We start from the raw sequence: 13,030 nt of genomic DNA, 5'->3' as shown, positions 1-13,030 counted from the left end.
GCAGCGCCTGCACGTCATCAACCTCGCCGTGCAGAGCGGCGCCACGGCCGGGACGGCGCGGATGGACGCGCTCGAGCAGCGGCTGGAGGCCGGGGCGGCGCCCGGGCCGGGGGCGAGCGCGCAGCTGGAGCGCACCGTGGCCGAGCTCAGGCTCGAGCTTAACGAGCGGGACCAGGAGGCCCTGCTCGCGGATCTGGAGATCGGCCACCTCCCGGAGGAGAAGGGGGAGAGCGCCGTGCACAGCGTCGCGGTGCTGGCCAGCCGGCTGGGCGTGGCGCTGGACGAGCGGGACGTGGTGTTCGCGGAGCGCGTGGGCGCGCCGCCGGCGGAGGCGGGCGGGCGCGCGCGCCGCCTGGTGGTGCGGCTGGCGCGGCGCCGCCTGCGCGACGAGCTGCTGCAGGCCGCGCGTGTGCGCCGCGGTGTCACCGGCGAGGGTGTAGCGTTGCAGTTTTGGCTGTTTTTCACAAATTGATTTTCTTGCTCGATATTTGGATTTGGGATGCCACTAGCGACATCTATTGGCGGATTTAGAAGTTTGATTGAAGAAGGTTTGCAATAGATGGCGCTTTTTGCTCAGTCAATTCAAATATATTTTTATGAAACATTTCCTAATGTTTTTATTTTGATTGTTCTGTTTTATAATGGAGTATTTTCGGTGTTCTGGAGATTGTTTTCATCATGGTTTTTGTTAGTGTTTGCTTTTTATCTAAGCGGCGAAACGAAACGTTTCGCGATGTCAATGCGAGTCATTGTCACTGTCAGTTGAGCTGTCAAATCACTTTGGAATTTTGGTCGATCGTGCGCAACCGCAATTTTGTTATTTTCGGGGATGTAGTCCCCCGTGTTTCGAATCGTGTGATGCAGAATGCATCCACGATAATTTCATAATATAATTAAAAATGAACACACATGAGGTAGGTTCCCGTCGGAGAATTTATTTATTTTTTCGTGATTGATATTTTTCGTATTCCAGTACGTGGTATTTCATGTGATCGTTTCTTTCAGAAATTCCCTAAATCCTATTCGGATGAGGGTATTGGGTTGCTGAAGACTGCGAGTGAAGCTCAAATTAGCGAACAGTTTTCATGCGGGATTTTATAGTTCAAATATTTCATTATTTTATAATTTAAACATAATATTTTGATATTTTAATTTCTCTTCATTTCGTATGAATTATTTCTCCTTTCTAAACTGCTGATCTCTTCGCATTTCCTCCTTGTCATCAAACCTCTGTCTCTGCAAGAGTTTGAACGCTTTCCTGTCGAGGAGATGCAAGAGCTTCATCTGGCACTGCGCGCTTGAGGCCGTGGAGGACGCTGCTTGTAGCCTAAAAGTGTGCGAGACCCGTTGGACCCCGGAAGAAGAGAGGAACGTTCAGGGTAACGGCTTATAACCGCATGGCTTCCAAGGTACCCACTTTTCTATCCTTCAAGTAGGAGTCTTTCCGACCTGACATCGCGCAGTTATCTTAACTAGTAGAGTCTTTTAATATTTAGGCTGAGTTTTAAGAAATTTGTAGTGGCAATAATATTCACCAAACCGAACCTAATTAACGACCCTGAATCCCTTGAGATTGGCACTATCTATTACAGTAGTTATAATATCTTAATTGTTAACTGTATAAGAGTTTACTAGATAAAATAAATTGTGTCAATTGAGAGGGAGCTGTTTTATTTACATTTTTTTAATCTCATACAAGGAACGGTAACTTTTATAAATTTCTGCAAGCCGGACAACCTCTTTTTCACGTGCAGACAATTCACCATCTTCTCAGTCTGCACCGGTGGCGGTTCAATTCCAGTCACCAAGCCGCCAGGAAAAAATCCTTTCTTGCAAGGGCGGAGCGAGAGTTTTCGTTAATGACCGCCTGACCCGGCTGAATCGCCAGCTCTTTCACCGGGTTCGGGAGGAGTGCCGTCGTCTCCAGTGGAAGTACACTTGGACCAGGAGGGGCCGCGTCTTCGCTCGTAGAGGCGACGGCGCGCAGGTGTTCCAGCTGCGCTCTATGGAGGACGTTGTGAGGGTGTTCGGCTGTCCGGCGCAATGACTGGCGGTCTACTGTAAAATAATAAAAATATTTACTAAGTCACACATTCCTTGTAAAACCAAAAGTATCAAATCATCTTTTGCTAGTAACTGGCTTACCCAAAATTTGTTTTATATGCTTTATTTATCGCATTTTTGTCTCTGTTGTTGGTTCGGTACTGATAAATTCCAGCGGTGATACAATTGCACACTATTACAGGTTGTTCCAATGCAAGATATTTCTGGGAAAAAAGAGAAATAACTTTAAAGACTACATCTCTATTATAAATATTAACTTTTTCAAATTAATTTTAATTATGTATTTGAGTGGTGTATTTACACATAAAGACCATCTCAATAATGCAGTTCAATGTTGTTTATACAGGGTGTTTCTTGTAAGGTGTCAAGCCGAAGGCAGGTGACAGGTTAGGGCTAGACCTATCGATTTCACCCCCATGTATGTTCTACGATTTTTCGTAGTTTAGAAGTTATCGTTAATTTTGTGATTTTTTAAAATTTTATGACCAAGTAGGCTTTAAATTTTTTTATCTTTTTTTTGGGTTGATTTTTCTCAGATTTCTTTTTTTTGACAGATTTCCTATTAATTGCAGATGTTTGAAAAAAATAATCACCTTCCTATCCTTGATGCAAGATATAAAATTTTTGCCAGAAACATAAAAAATATGCTTTTAGCAGAACATTCTAAAATTTTCAACTTAAAAGTTTGAAAAAAAAAGAACTTCCATAGGTCCAAAATAATTTTAAAAACTGCGCAGTTTTCTGAACTTTCATAATAACACAAAAAAACATGTACTTAATAGGCCATTTTTTTCTGTAATCGCTCTACTAAAGTGGTAAGTCGGAAATTCCGTTACATGTTTTTGACTTTCTTAGGACTAACTAATGTTTTCAATCCCCTAAGTTTACGTTACGTAGAACACATTTAGAGACAATAACTGAACAGAACATTTTTTTATCCACAACGAGGAAGCTCTTGCCCTTCATCTGACCTGATGGAAACTGATGGATGATCAGCGAGCTTCATCCGGAATCCTAAACCACAGAGGAATTGGCTGTCCTAAATAGGTGGTCTTACCACTAGACCACAGTGGTGATTGTTACTTTACGATTAAATTTGATATACCTACCTATAAAAGTGTGAGAGAAAGGGAAAGAGTTTGTGTGTGTGTGCGTGCGTGTGCGTGCGTGCGTGCGTGCGTGCGTGCGTGCGTGCGTGTGTGTGTGTGCGTGCGTGCGTGTGTGTGCGTGCGCGCGCGCGTGTGTGTGTGTGTGTGTGAGAGAGAGAGAGAGAAGGGTGTAATGATTTAATTTAAAGTAAATGTTCAAAATGTCCGCCGTTGACCTGAATGCACATTCGACAACGACGCAAAAAAATTCTTCGTAAATTTACAAAAGCTTCTTGCATTCTAATGTGGTTTTGTGCTTCAGTCAGCTTTGTCCGCAGTTCATGAATATTTTCATATTCCCTGTTGTATACCAGATGAAGGGCAAGAGCTTCTTCGTAGTGGATAAAAAAAATGTTCTTTTCAGTTATTGTCTCTAAATGTGTTCTACATAACGTAAACTTAGGGATTGCAAACATCAGTTAGTCCTAAGAAAGACAAAAACATGTAACGGAATCTCCGACTTACCACTTTAGTGGAGCGATTACAGAAAATAATGGCCTATTAAGTACATGTTTTTTTGTGTTATTATGAAAGTTCAGAAAACTGCGCAGTTTTTAAAAATATTTTGGACCTATGGAAGTTCTTTTTTTTTCAAACTTTTAAGTTGAAAATTTTAGAATGTTCTGCTAAAAGCATATTTTTTATGTTTCTAGCAAAAATTTGTATCTTGCATCAAAGATAGGAAGGTGATTATTTTTTTTAAACATCTTCAATTAATAGGGAATCTGTCAAAAAAAAGAAATCTGAGAAAAGTCAACCTAAAAAAAAGATAAAAAATTTTAAAGCCTACTAGGTCATATAATTTGAAAAAATTACAAAATTAACGATAACTTCTAAACTACGAAAAATCGTAGAACATACATGGGGGTGAAATCGATAGATCTAGCCATCACCTATCACCTGCCTTCGGCTTAACACCTTACAAGAAACACCCTGTATAATGTACAGACATCACAGGCCTGGGGTTAAAAAATTTATTGGTCGGTTTTTTCAACGCGGGATCTCTCTGTACTAAACAGGAGGAATTTATAGTAGCAATGAATGACTTGGCTCCAGATATAATGGCTATAGGCGAGACCTGGCTGAGGGCTGGGGAGGGGGACAGGGCTCCTAAACTAACTGATTACCGACTAAGACACACCCCGAGGCCATGCCACATTAGGAGAGGCCGAGGGGGTGGGGTAGGCTTCTACATACGCAGAGGTATTAATGTGAGATCTTGTTCTCATCCCAGCACTACAGAATCGATAGAGCAGATGTGGATTTCTACACGCATACTCAATCAGGTCATAGTAGTCGGCACAGCTTACAGACCACCTTGGCAGGATCCCGAGTTATTTCTTAATGCTATATCTGAGTCTATTGCCTCATTCACTTGGGCGGATGGACTAATTTTGACTGGAGACTTTAATATAAATCTGCTTGACGGGAGCAGCGGGAGATGCAGGGAGCTTATGCAATGCTTACACAGTCAAAACCTCAAGCAATTAGTCACTGAGCCAACTCACTTCACAGACCATAGTGAGACTCTGATCGATGTGATTTGCACTGATTTGCGAGCTCTGCGGGTATCAGTGAGGCATTCTCCGGATCTGGGAGGGCACGCCATGCTTTCAGCAGAGTTCAGGATCAAAACTGAGAAAATCAGTCCCCGATGGGTCACATACCGGCCTTTCAAGGACATAGTCTTGGAACAACTCGAACGGGACCTAAACACCATCGATTGGAGTGGTCTCAGACTTAACTGTCTTGACCACGTAGACCAGCTTGTGGAGGCCTTCACACAGTGTGTCATGGGATTGATGGACTTGCATGCTCCAATAAGAACACGTAGGTTCAAACAACCCCCGCATCCCTGGATCACTGATACCATCAAGGGGATGATTCGTGTCAGAGATGACTATCACAAAAAGTTCCGGCAACAGAAAACCTCAGACCTCAAAAACAGTTACAAAACCATGAAGTACCTAGTCTTGAATGCAATTGAACGTGAGAAGACCTGTTTTTTTGCTAGGCAAATTAACAATAATTTGAACAACTCAAAACAGCTCTGGAGGAACCTAAAAAACACTATTCTGCCAAACAAAAAGAACTTTGATGACCTGCCCTCTTCGTTCAATGACCCAGATCTGATCAACACACACTTCCTGAATGTGCCAGGTGAAAACAGAGTTACAATCTCACAATTGACCTTTTATGAGCATCATAGGCACAGTAACGCTGCCACCTTCTCACTACTCACAGTTAGCGAGGACTTAGTCCTTAAGACCGTTAGGGGTCTGAGATCAAACGCACAGGGTAGTGATGGTCTTACTCTCGACATGATTTTGCTCACTTTGCCTTACTCGCTGGGGGCTATTACTGCAATGGTCAATCGGTCGATATTGGATGGCGTATTTCCAAAGCATTGGAAGGTTGCAGTTGTGAGACCGCTACCCAAGACAGGTCAGCCTATCACAGTCCAGGAACTCCGACCTATAAGCATCTTGCCGTGCCTTTCTAAAATATTAGAAAGAGTAGTGTGTAACCAACTTACGGACTATCTTGAAGCACATGACATCCTCCCTCATTATCAGTATGGCTTTCGGAAAGGGCACGGCACGACAACTGCACTGGCGGATGTGGTCGATAACTTGCTGGTTGCTCAAGATCGGGGGATGCTAACAATTCTCACACTACTGGATTTTTCTCGGGCTTTCGACTCAATTAATACTTCTCTGCTGCTATCCAAACTAACCTATTACGGCCTCGACAGTGGTTCGGTTAAGTGGTTCCACAGTTATTTAACCCAGCGACTGCAATGTGTGGAGTTGAGGAGGGTGGACGGCACTTCGCTGAGGTCTCAACCTCAAATGGTTACTCGCGGGGTTCCTCAAGGGTCCATTCTGGGACCAATCCTGTACATCCTATACAGTGCCGACATCACTAACACCATCGCAAGTTGTCATCACCATCTGTATGCTGATGACTTACAGGTGTACCTCTCTTTTGCACCAGCTGACTTTGCCATTGCTGTGGCTAAGGTGAACAAGGATCTGAACAGCATCTCTGACTAGAGCGGCTCAAATTGTTTAACCATCAACCCCAAAAAGTCCCAGTTCTTGGTTATAGGGACACCGAAAAACATTGCCAAACTCAAAAATGTAAGTCTAAACATTAATATAGACGGAGAACCTATCGCAAGGGTTGACATAGCCAGAAATCTGGGACTTGTTGGACTGTAATCTGAAAGAAGAACGGTCACGCCCCATACAAAAAAAACCCAGACCCGACAGAAACGAGACATACCTCAGTTTTTTTGTCATGTCTTAATTAGTTAAATTATATAACGGGTGTAAAAAAACCTATCCCGAAGCCGAAGACTACTTATTCTCCACATCATGGGGATCATTTTTTTCTTTGGGACCATACCTGGGAAACTTGTGGTTTAGGAGATATTGAAGGTCAAAGTCAGAATATTTTTTTCAAGATTTTTACATTATCAATTTCAATTCGTTGTTTAAAATTTTTTTTTCTAAGAAACCTTATTAAAATTTTGAGTATTTTCGTCACAATAAGGCTTTTGTCTTTACAATAAGAAATGGACAGCAGCGCGCGCACACACGCTCAAGCGCTGCCCCTACGCCCCGAACCGCAACCCGCGCTCGCCCGTGAGTCATTCAACTCTACTGTGAGTTCAACGACTACGACTGGACCAACTGAACTGAGCTTAATCCAAATCTACCTAGTTTGTAAAAATGAAATGAGTACTTAAATTAGTTACTTACACCTTAATATCACCTTACCAGTTTAGTTTTTATTCTAAAAAATAATAAATTACATTTTAATTAATAAAAACCCTTTACACGAATTTGTTTCTTTCCGCAAATTAAATAATCTTACAGAACCTAGGTTGTTAACTAAACCGTGCTTTTACGCATAACCGTTATTCTATCACAATGTAGTATCACAGGTCTTATTAGCTACGCAAGTGTGATAAGCGTAAGTAAGTAGGTATCATTAAAAAGTACCGTAAACAGATGAATAATGATCTTTTGAATGAGGCCTGTCATTCTTTACATTAATAACTCTCTACTTCAATAACTTAAGTCTTTACGATAGTAATAAAATTCATAAAGTAAAACTCAAATTATTGCTTACACCACACCGCTCTAAACGCCTAGAGTAAACACCTGGCAATGTTACTCCTATGTTGATTAAGGCATTCACTTTCGATAGGAGTGATGATTGTGTGTTCTTTAAACTTAATTGATTTCAGCAACTAAATAAAAAGGTCTCTTTTTATTTAGTTGCTGAAATCAATTTTCAGTCTTCCTTCCATACTCATTACTTCCTTTCTTCATAATTTACTTGAAATAAATAATGGTTATGCACGCGATTCTAAATAAACGTAATTTTAATCGTTAATCACAGGCAGTAAGCAGATGTGATAAACTTGTATCATTAAAAAGTACTGTAAACAAATGACAAATGCTCTTACACACAGGTTCATTATTTCTAGCTCTCTAATTTAATAAATTTTACGTCTCTACGATAGTAATTAATAAAATAAAACTTAACTTACTTATTACTGCAATCTGAACGCCTAGAAATAACACACTGGCAAACTCTTGCTCCTTCACTTTCGATGGGAGATTAAAAGATAAGATTTTATTTTTATACTCGATTGATTTTAGAAACTAAACAAAATTTCATATCTTTTAGCACTTCTTTCATACCAATTACTTCCATTCTTCAACATAAAAAGATTCATCGTCTTGTTCGTGATTATTTTAAATGAACGTAACTTTATTACACGGAATAACTATCAAAATGTATTGATATTCTTATTGTTTTATTAATAACGATTGCGCATCTACAATTCATTCAAATTTGAGTATTTTGGAAGCTTGCTTAAAGCATTAATTATTATTAAATATGCTAGGACGGATCTTTAGTTAACAAAGATTAATCAAAGTATTTTTGCCGCCGCTTTTACAATCTCATTCGTTGATAGACTTGCCTGTACTAAAGTGATGAAATTACATTTTTGTTAAGTTAAAAATTACGTAAATTTGTAGTTGAAAATGAAGAGTAATAACAAAGCGCTACCGATTCACGACGACACATTCGATAGACGTATTGCTTGACTGTTATTGGTCAGTCAGTCTCGCCGCGCGGGGCAGTGCCTTTGTTGCGAGGGGCCGCTCGCGTCTCGCGTTGCTCGCACGGCCAGTTCGGTTTCTTCGGCCGTCGAATGCGCTTGCGACTTTTGATTGTTTTCTCGTGCGGATAGTTAGTGTGTGAACGTGTGATAGTGAGTGTGGTAATAGTGAATGTGTGTTAGAAAGATGCCTAACCATACGTACAGTGCTCGTGAGTACGTAAACATGGTTTACTGTTATGGGAGGGCACGTGGAAACGCATCTGAAGCCCTGCAGGCTGTAGGTATCGGGCTGAACATCCTACAGCGCACCACCGTACTGATGCACGTATTATTGTTCTGGCTGTACAACGTCTGTTGGACAATCAGCCGATTGTGCCTCCGTCCGCCTCGTCTAGGCGTGTATTGTGTCGGATTTGAGGAACTTAAATACCGGTCTGTACGTGAAGGAATACTGGAGCGCCTATCAAAACACGTTTTACCTGGCACGCGTTTGCTTGCACGTGGAAGGCCGTCAGTTCGAGCCACAACTTGTCCGGTTGGAGCGGCCGATTCCAGTCGACGTCGAAGGGGATTAGTCGGTAAGTACTTAGTTCTAAACCTAAACAAATGCTAAAGGAATGTGTTTTTTAAATGTAGGAAGTGAATAATCTGGTAATTTTGTGTACAAAATACTTCTGCGGTCGCGGTAGGTAGTGGCGGGAAAGCGCGTACGCTCCAATACACTCACACACACATAGGCACGGTCATTGCGTTGCGTGGCGCGCAGTACATTGCGGGCTGCGGAATATTGTATTTTTTTTAATCATAAAAATAAAAAATATTTCCCATCAATAATATTTTGTAATATTACTTGGTTGGGTGTACAGAAGGCGTAGTTTCAGTCTTCGTGATAGGTTTTTTTACACCCTGTATGTCGGCGCGCGGGGCGCAATAAATTAAATAAATTAATGTTATAGTTCTCACAACACTTTCAATGTGTTAGCTAGTTTATTGCTATGGAATTTTAAGCAGCGCCAAAGCTCTTATGCCAGAGTTAAGTGCGCGCCTGTGACGTAGTTGTGGACCCGTTCAAGTGCAGTATTGATGGATTAATAGCTTTACAAAAACTTCAGGTACAGAGCCCTGGCACGTAGAGATTTTGGGACTCAGTGTTAGAGTCATTGCACATTCGGGTTAAGGACGTGGTGGTGACTGGGCGTGGTTCACAAATTCGTCAATCGCTCCCAATCTATTTAATTTAGGCGTCTCTAGCTTTGTTAAAGTAATTCAGTAACTTTGATCTTTCTGTTAAATTTAACTGTGGACAATATTGATTAAATTACGAACCAGTCTTTACATTCTAGTCTATAGTAAAGTTAGTCGTTTATAATCAGTGATTATAATTAGTGTTAGTGTCCACTCGCACGTGTTCCCTATACGCCCACCTAGGTAGATAGTATGAATTCAATGAGAGACCCTTCTGGTGCCGTCCGAGAGCCCGACGCTCCGACATCAGAAGTGGGATTCCGCGTCGCGAGTGCGAAATGGCGTGAAACCCTCTGCACCTGCAGAGTGGTTTGGGTCACGATGTCCACGTGTCCAGGTGACGACAGCTTCTGGTAAAGTACGGTCATCAGGAGCTGAGTAGCATCACCGGCCCGGCACGGTGGTGGAGATTGCTGCATACGGTCAGTCGTTCCATTTTTATTTTTGACTTTGAGGCTGATTGTTCTTTGAATAGAGAAAATGTTGTTAATACATTTTTTGGATGACACATAATGTATGTGGTCACTTGCATGTGGTAACGTTTAGTCTCAAGTCTGTTTTGATACTTATGTGATCGATTGTTGATTTGATAAGTTATTTTGTGATTTTCGTGTGATTCCTGAAAATAGGTACTATGTGGTGGTAACTTATTATTTATTGATCGTAATTTTTCGTACATTGAGGTGGTTCGTAAGATTTAGATTGTAATTCAATAATATGGCTTTGACACGACACGTGGTTAGGCAATAATAAAATAATTATTACCACTTTTTGCCTGACTTTGCTCGAGTTGCACCGGCTGTTGTAAACGCAAAAGATGTTAAAAAAATAACGAATGGTTAATTTGTGTGAAGTAGGCACACCATCTGATCGTGCTAAAGTTAATGAAACAGATATAGTTACTATGAAAATTTAAATAAAATGTATACTGATTACTGTGTCAAAATTACATGAAGGATAAAATTGATTAATAAAAAAAATCCTACTTTAGAATAGACAAGAATTCTAAGTAATAGTAAAATTGAAAGTTGATATTTTCATTAAACTGAATCTTTTTGACTTATTTAAAGAAAAATGATAATACCAGTAATACTTGGTACTACCACTGAAAGTTATAAACTATTAAAAGGATTACTTTTCCGCCTTCCAAAATTTTTGGTTCTATTATTGTTGTGCATACCTGAATTGAAGGACCCAATCTAAAAGCGCTGGTATGGTGGAGCGGAGAATGAATTTGTGTTTTATCGTCATAAAACGTGTATTAAAAATAAGATACCTAATCTCAAATAGAATAGTGACTCATGTGTCCCCTGAAGAGACGCTCTAATAATGCTTAAAGGGTGAACAACCACCACTGTTGTTTTATTGCTAGTTTAAATAAAGAAATTGTTCATTCAGTTCAGTTCTATCAAGCTATACATTTGTTGTTTGCCACACTAATAATGAAAAGAAAGACGGATTTAACACTTTCGTGGACAGTAGCATCCACAGACATATTAGGTGTTAACCCAGATCTTCTATGATCTGAGGGTGATTGATTTGCTGAAGTCACAGTGCACGTATAAATTCAGTACGCCTTACATTTGATTTTTCATACTGTTAGGTACAAGGAAAGGCATGTTTTAGTGTCAACGCAAAAGTAATACGCTAATAGTACTGTCATCTAGCGAATATTTTTCGTGATGCATTTTAACACCTTATGCAAAAAAATATGGGCAGCGTATGAAATATTTTGGTGTCACATTAGACGTCATTACTAAACGTGTACCTACTGTTTGCCTGTATATTGGCTATTATGAATTTAATGAAAATTGCAATACAGTTTCCAATCCTTTGAGAAGTTCACTTTCTGTATTTTTACAAATCTCTAGGAAATGTAAGTAACTACATTCCATTTCATAATAATAATGCTGACATAATGATGTCATACTTCTTTTGGAATCCATCGAACAAGGGATTTTTTGTAAAGAGACCTTGTTTAAAACACTAAAGCTTTGAAACCAATATAATTAATAAAAAAAGGGATCGTGTAAAAAAAATCAAAAGTGAAGCACTTGAGCTTTGGGGTCTCATGTAGAGGAATTCAATCGTTAAGTACCTACCAACCTACTTAACCATAAACATTTTCGATATTTTTTGCTAGCTACGATTGTTGTTTGATGTTTCTGACTGCAACTTTTTAACAAATTACTCGCAATAAAGTTGACTACACTTAATTTGATAATAATCAAATCACTGAATGTCTGGTATTATGCACCGAAAAGATGCAATTTTAGAACATTTCTAATGCTTTCAGATTGTTTCTAATTAGGTATGCCATATTTTTAAGTCTGTTGTAGTGTTCCAATCCAAACATTACATAAATAAACAATGACTATGGTATTAGAATTTCAATTCGTATTTAGGTAAAAATAAAAAGAGATTTGAGAAAACCAAGGACGCATTTCAAAATTAATGTTGGTGATTTTGTTTAATAAAAAAAACATGATAACTGGATTCATGTAGGACCCAAGCTATCGTAACTATTTAGGGTCGTTAAATTCTAGTTGTTATAACGAATTTGCATAGAAGCAATGTAAAAATGAAAATGCATGAGTATTCTCAAAATTATGAACATTGTTATTACACTCGGTTTATTCTTGATGATTGATTATAGTATGGTGTAGTTCAACAATATTATTGATTCAATTAAATTTTTATCAGTTGTCGCTCTCAGAAAACTGATAGGTTTTTATGAGCAGTACCTATCTAAAGTTTGTGTGCAAGTACTAAACTTTCCGATTTCTTTCTTTTTAATTTTGATTTGATTTGATTTTAATTAAATTTTGGTTTTGATTGAATTTAAATTTTAATTAAATTTTGATTTTGTTTAGTTTGATTTTTATTAAATTTTACATTTTGATTTTATTTTAAATTTTGATTTTTGATTAAATTTAAATTTTATTTAAATTTGAATTTTGATATTTTTTTTAAATTAGAGTATGTTTTAATTTGATTTTATGGACTGGTCGTGTTTGAATTATTTTTAATGACAACATACCACACGGTTAGTGACGCCTTACAACCTATGTAAGTAATGTGTGATCTTTATGTACGAGTACTTATATTATGTCATAAAATTATTTAATTTGTTTTGATTTGAGATAATGACCGATGTGATTTTAAAATCATTAGTCAGTTGTTTATAGAACTTGTAAATGTGCTAACGATTGCTATCTAGTGATGCTGAAATGTTACGTCCCCACAGAACGAGAAATAATCAGGTTTAGCCGTTGTCGGCGCTAATGAGATTGAAAGAGAGCTAATGAGTTTAAAAACGGATAGTGGCAATAATGATGATATTGTTGTAGTATCTTTTGTAGAAAATTATGGCTGGTTAACATGACTAAGAGTACTCAGGGCCTTGTCTTGTTGTCGATCGTAGGTC

Source organism: Ostrinia nubilalis, chromosome W, assembly GCF_963855985.1.
Source record: "Ostrinia nubilalis chromosome W, ilOstNubi1.1, whole genome shotgun sequence".
In the NCBI taxonomy this organism is placed as follows: Eukaryota; Metazoa; Arthropoda; class Insecta; order Lepidoptera; family Crambidae; genus Ostrinia; species Ostrinia nubilalis.
The sequence above is the reverse complement of the archived record's forward strand: the minus strand, read 5'-3'. Positions refer to the sequence as shown.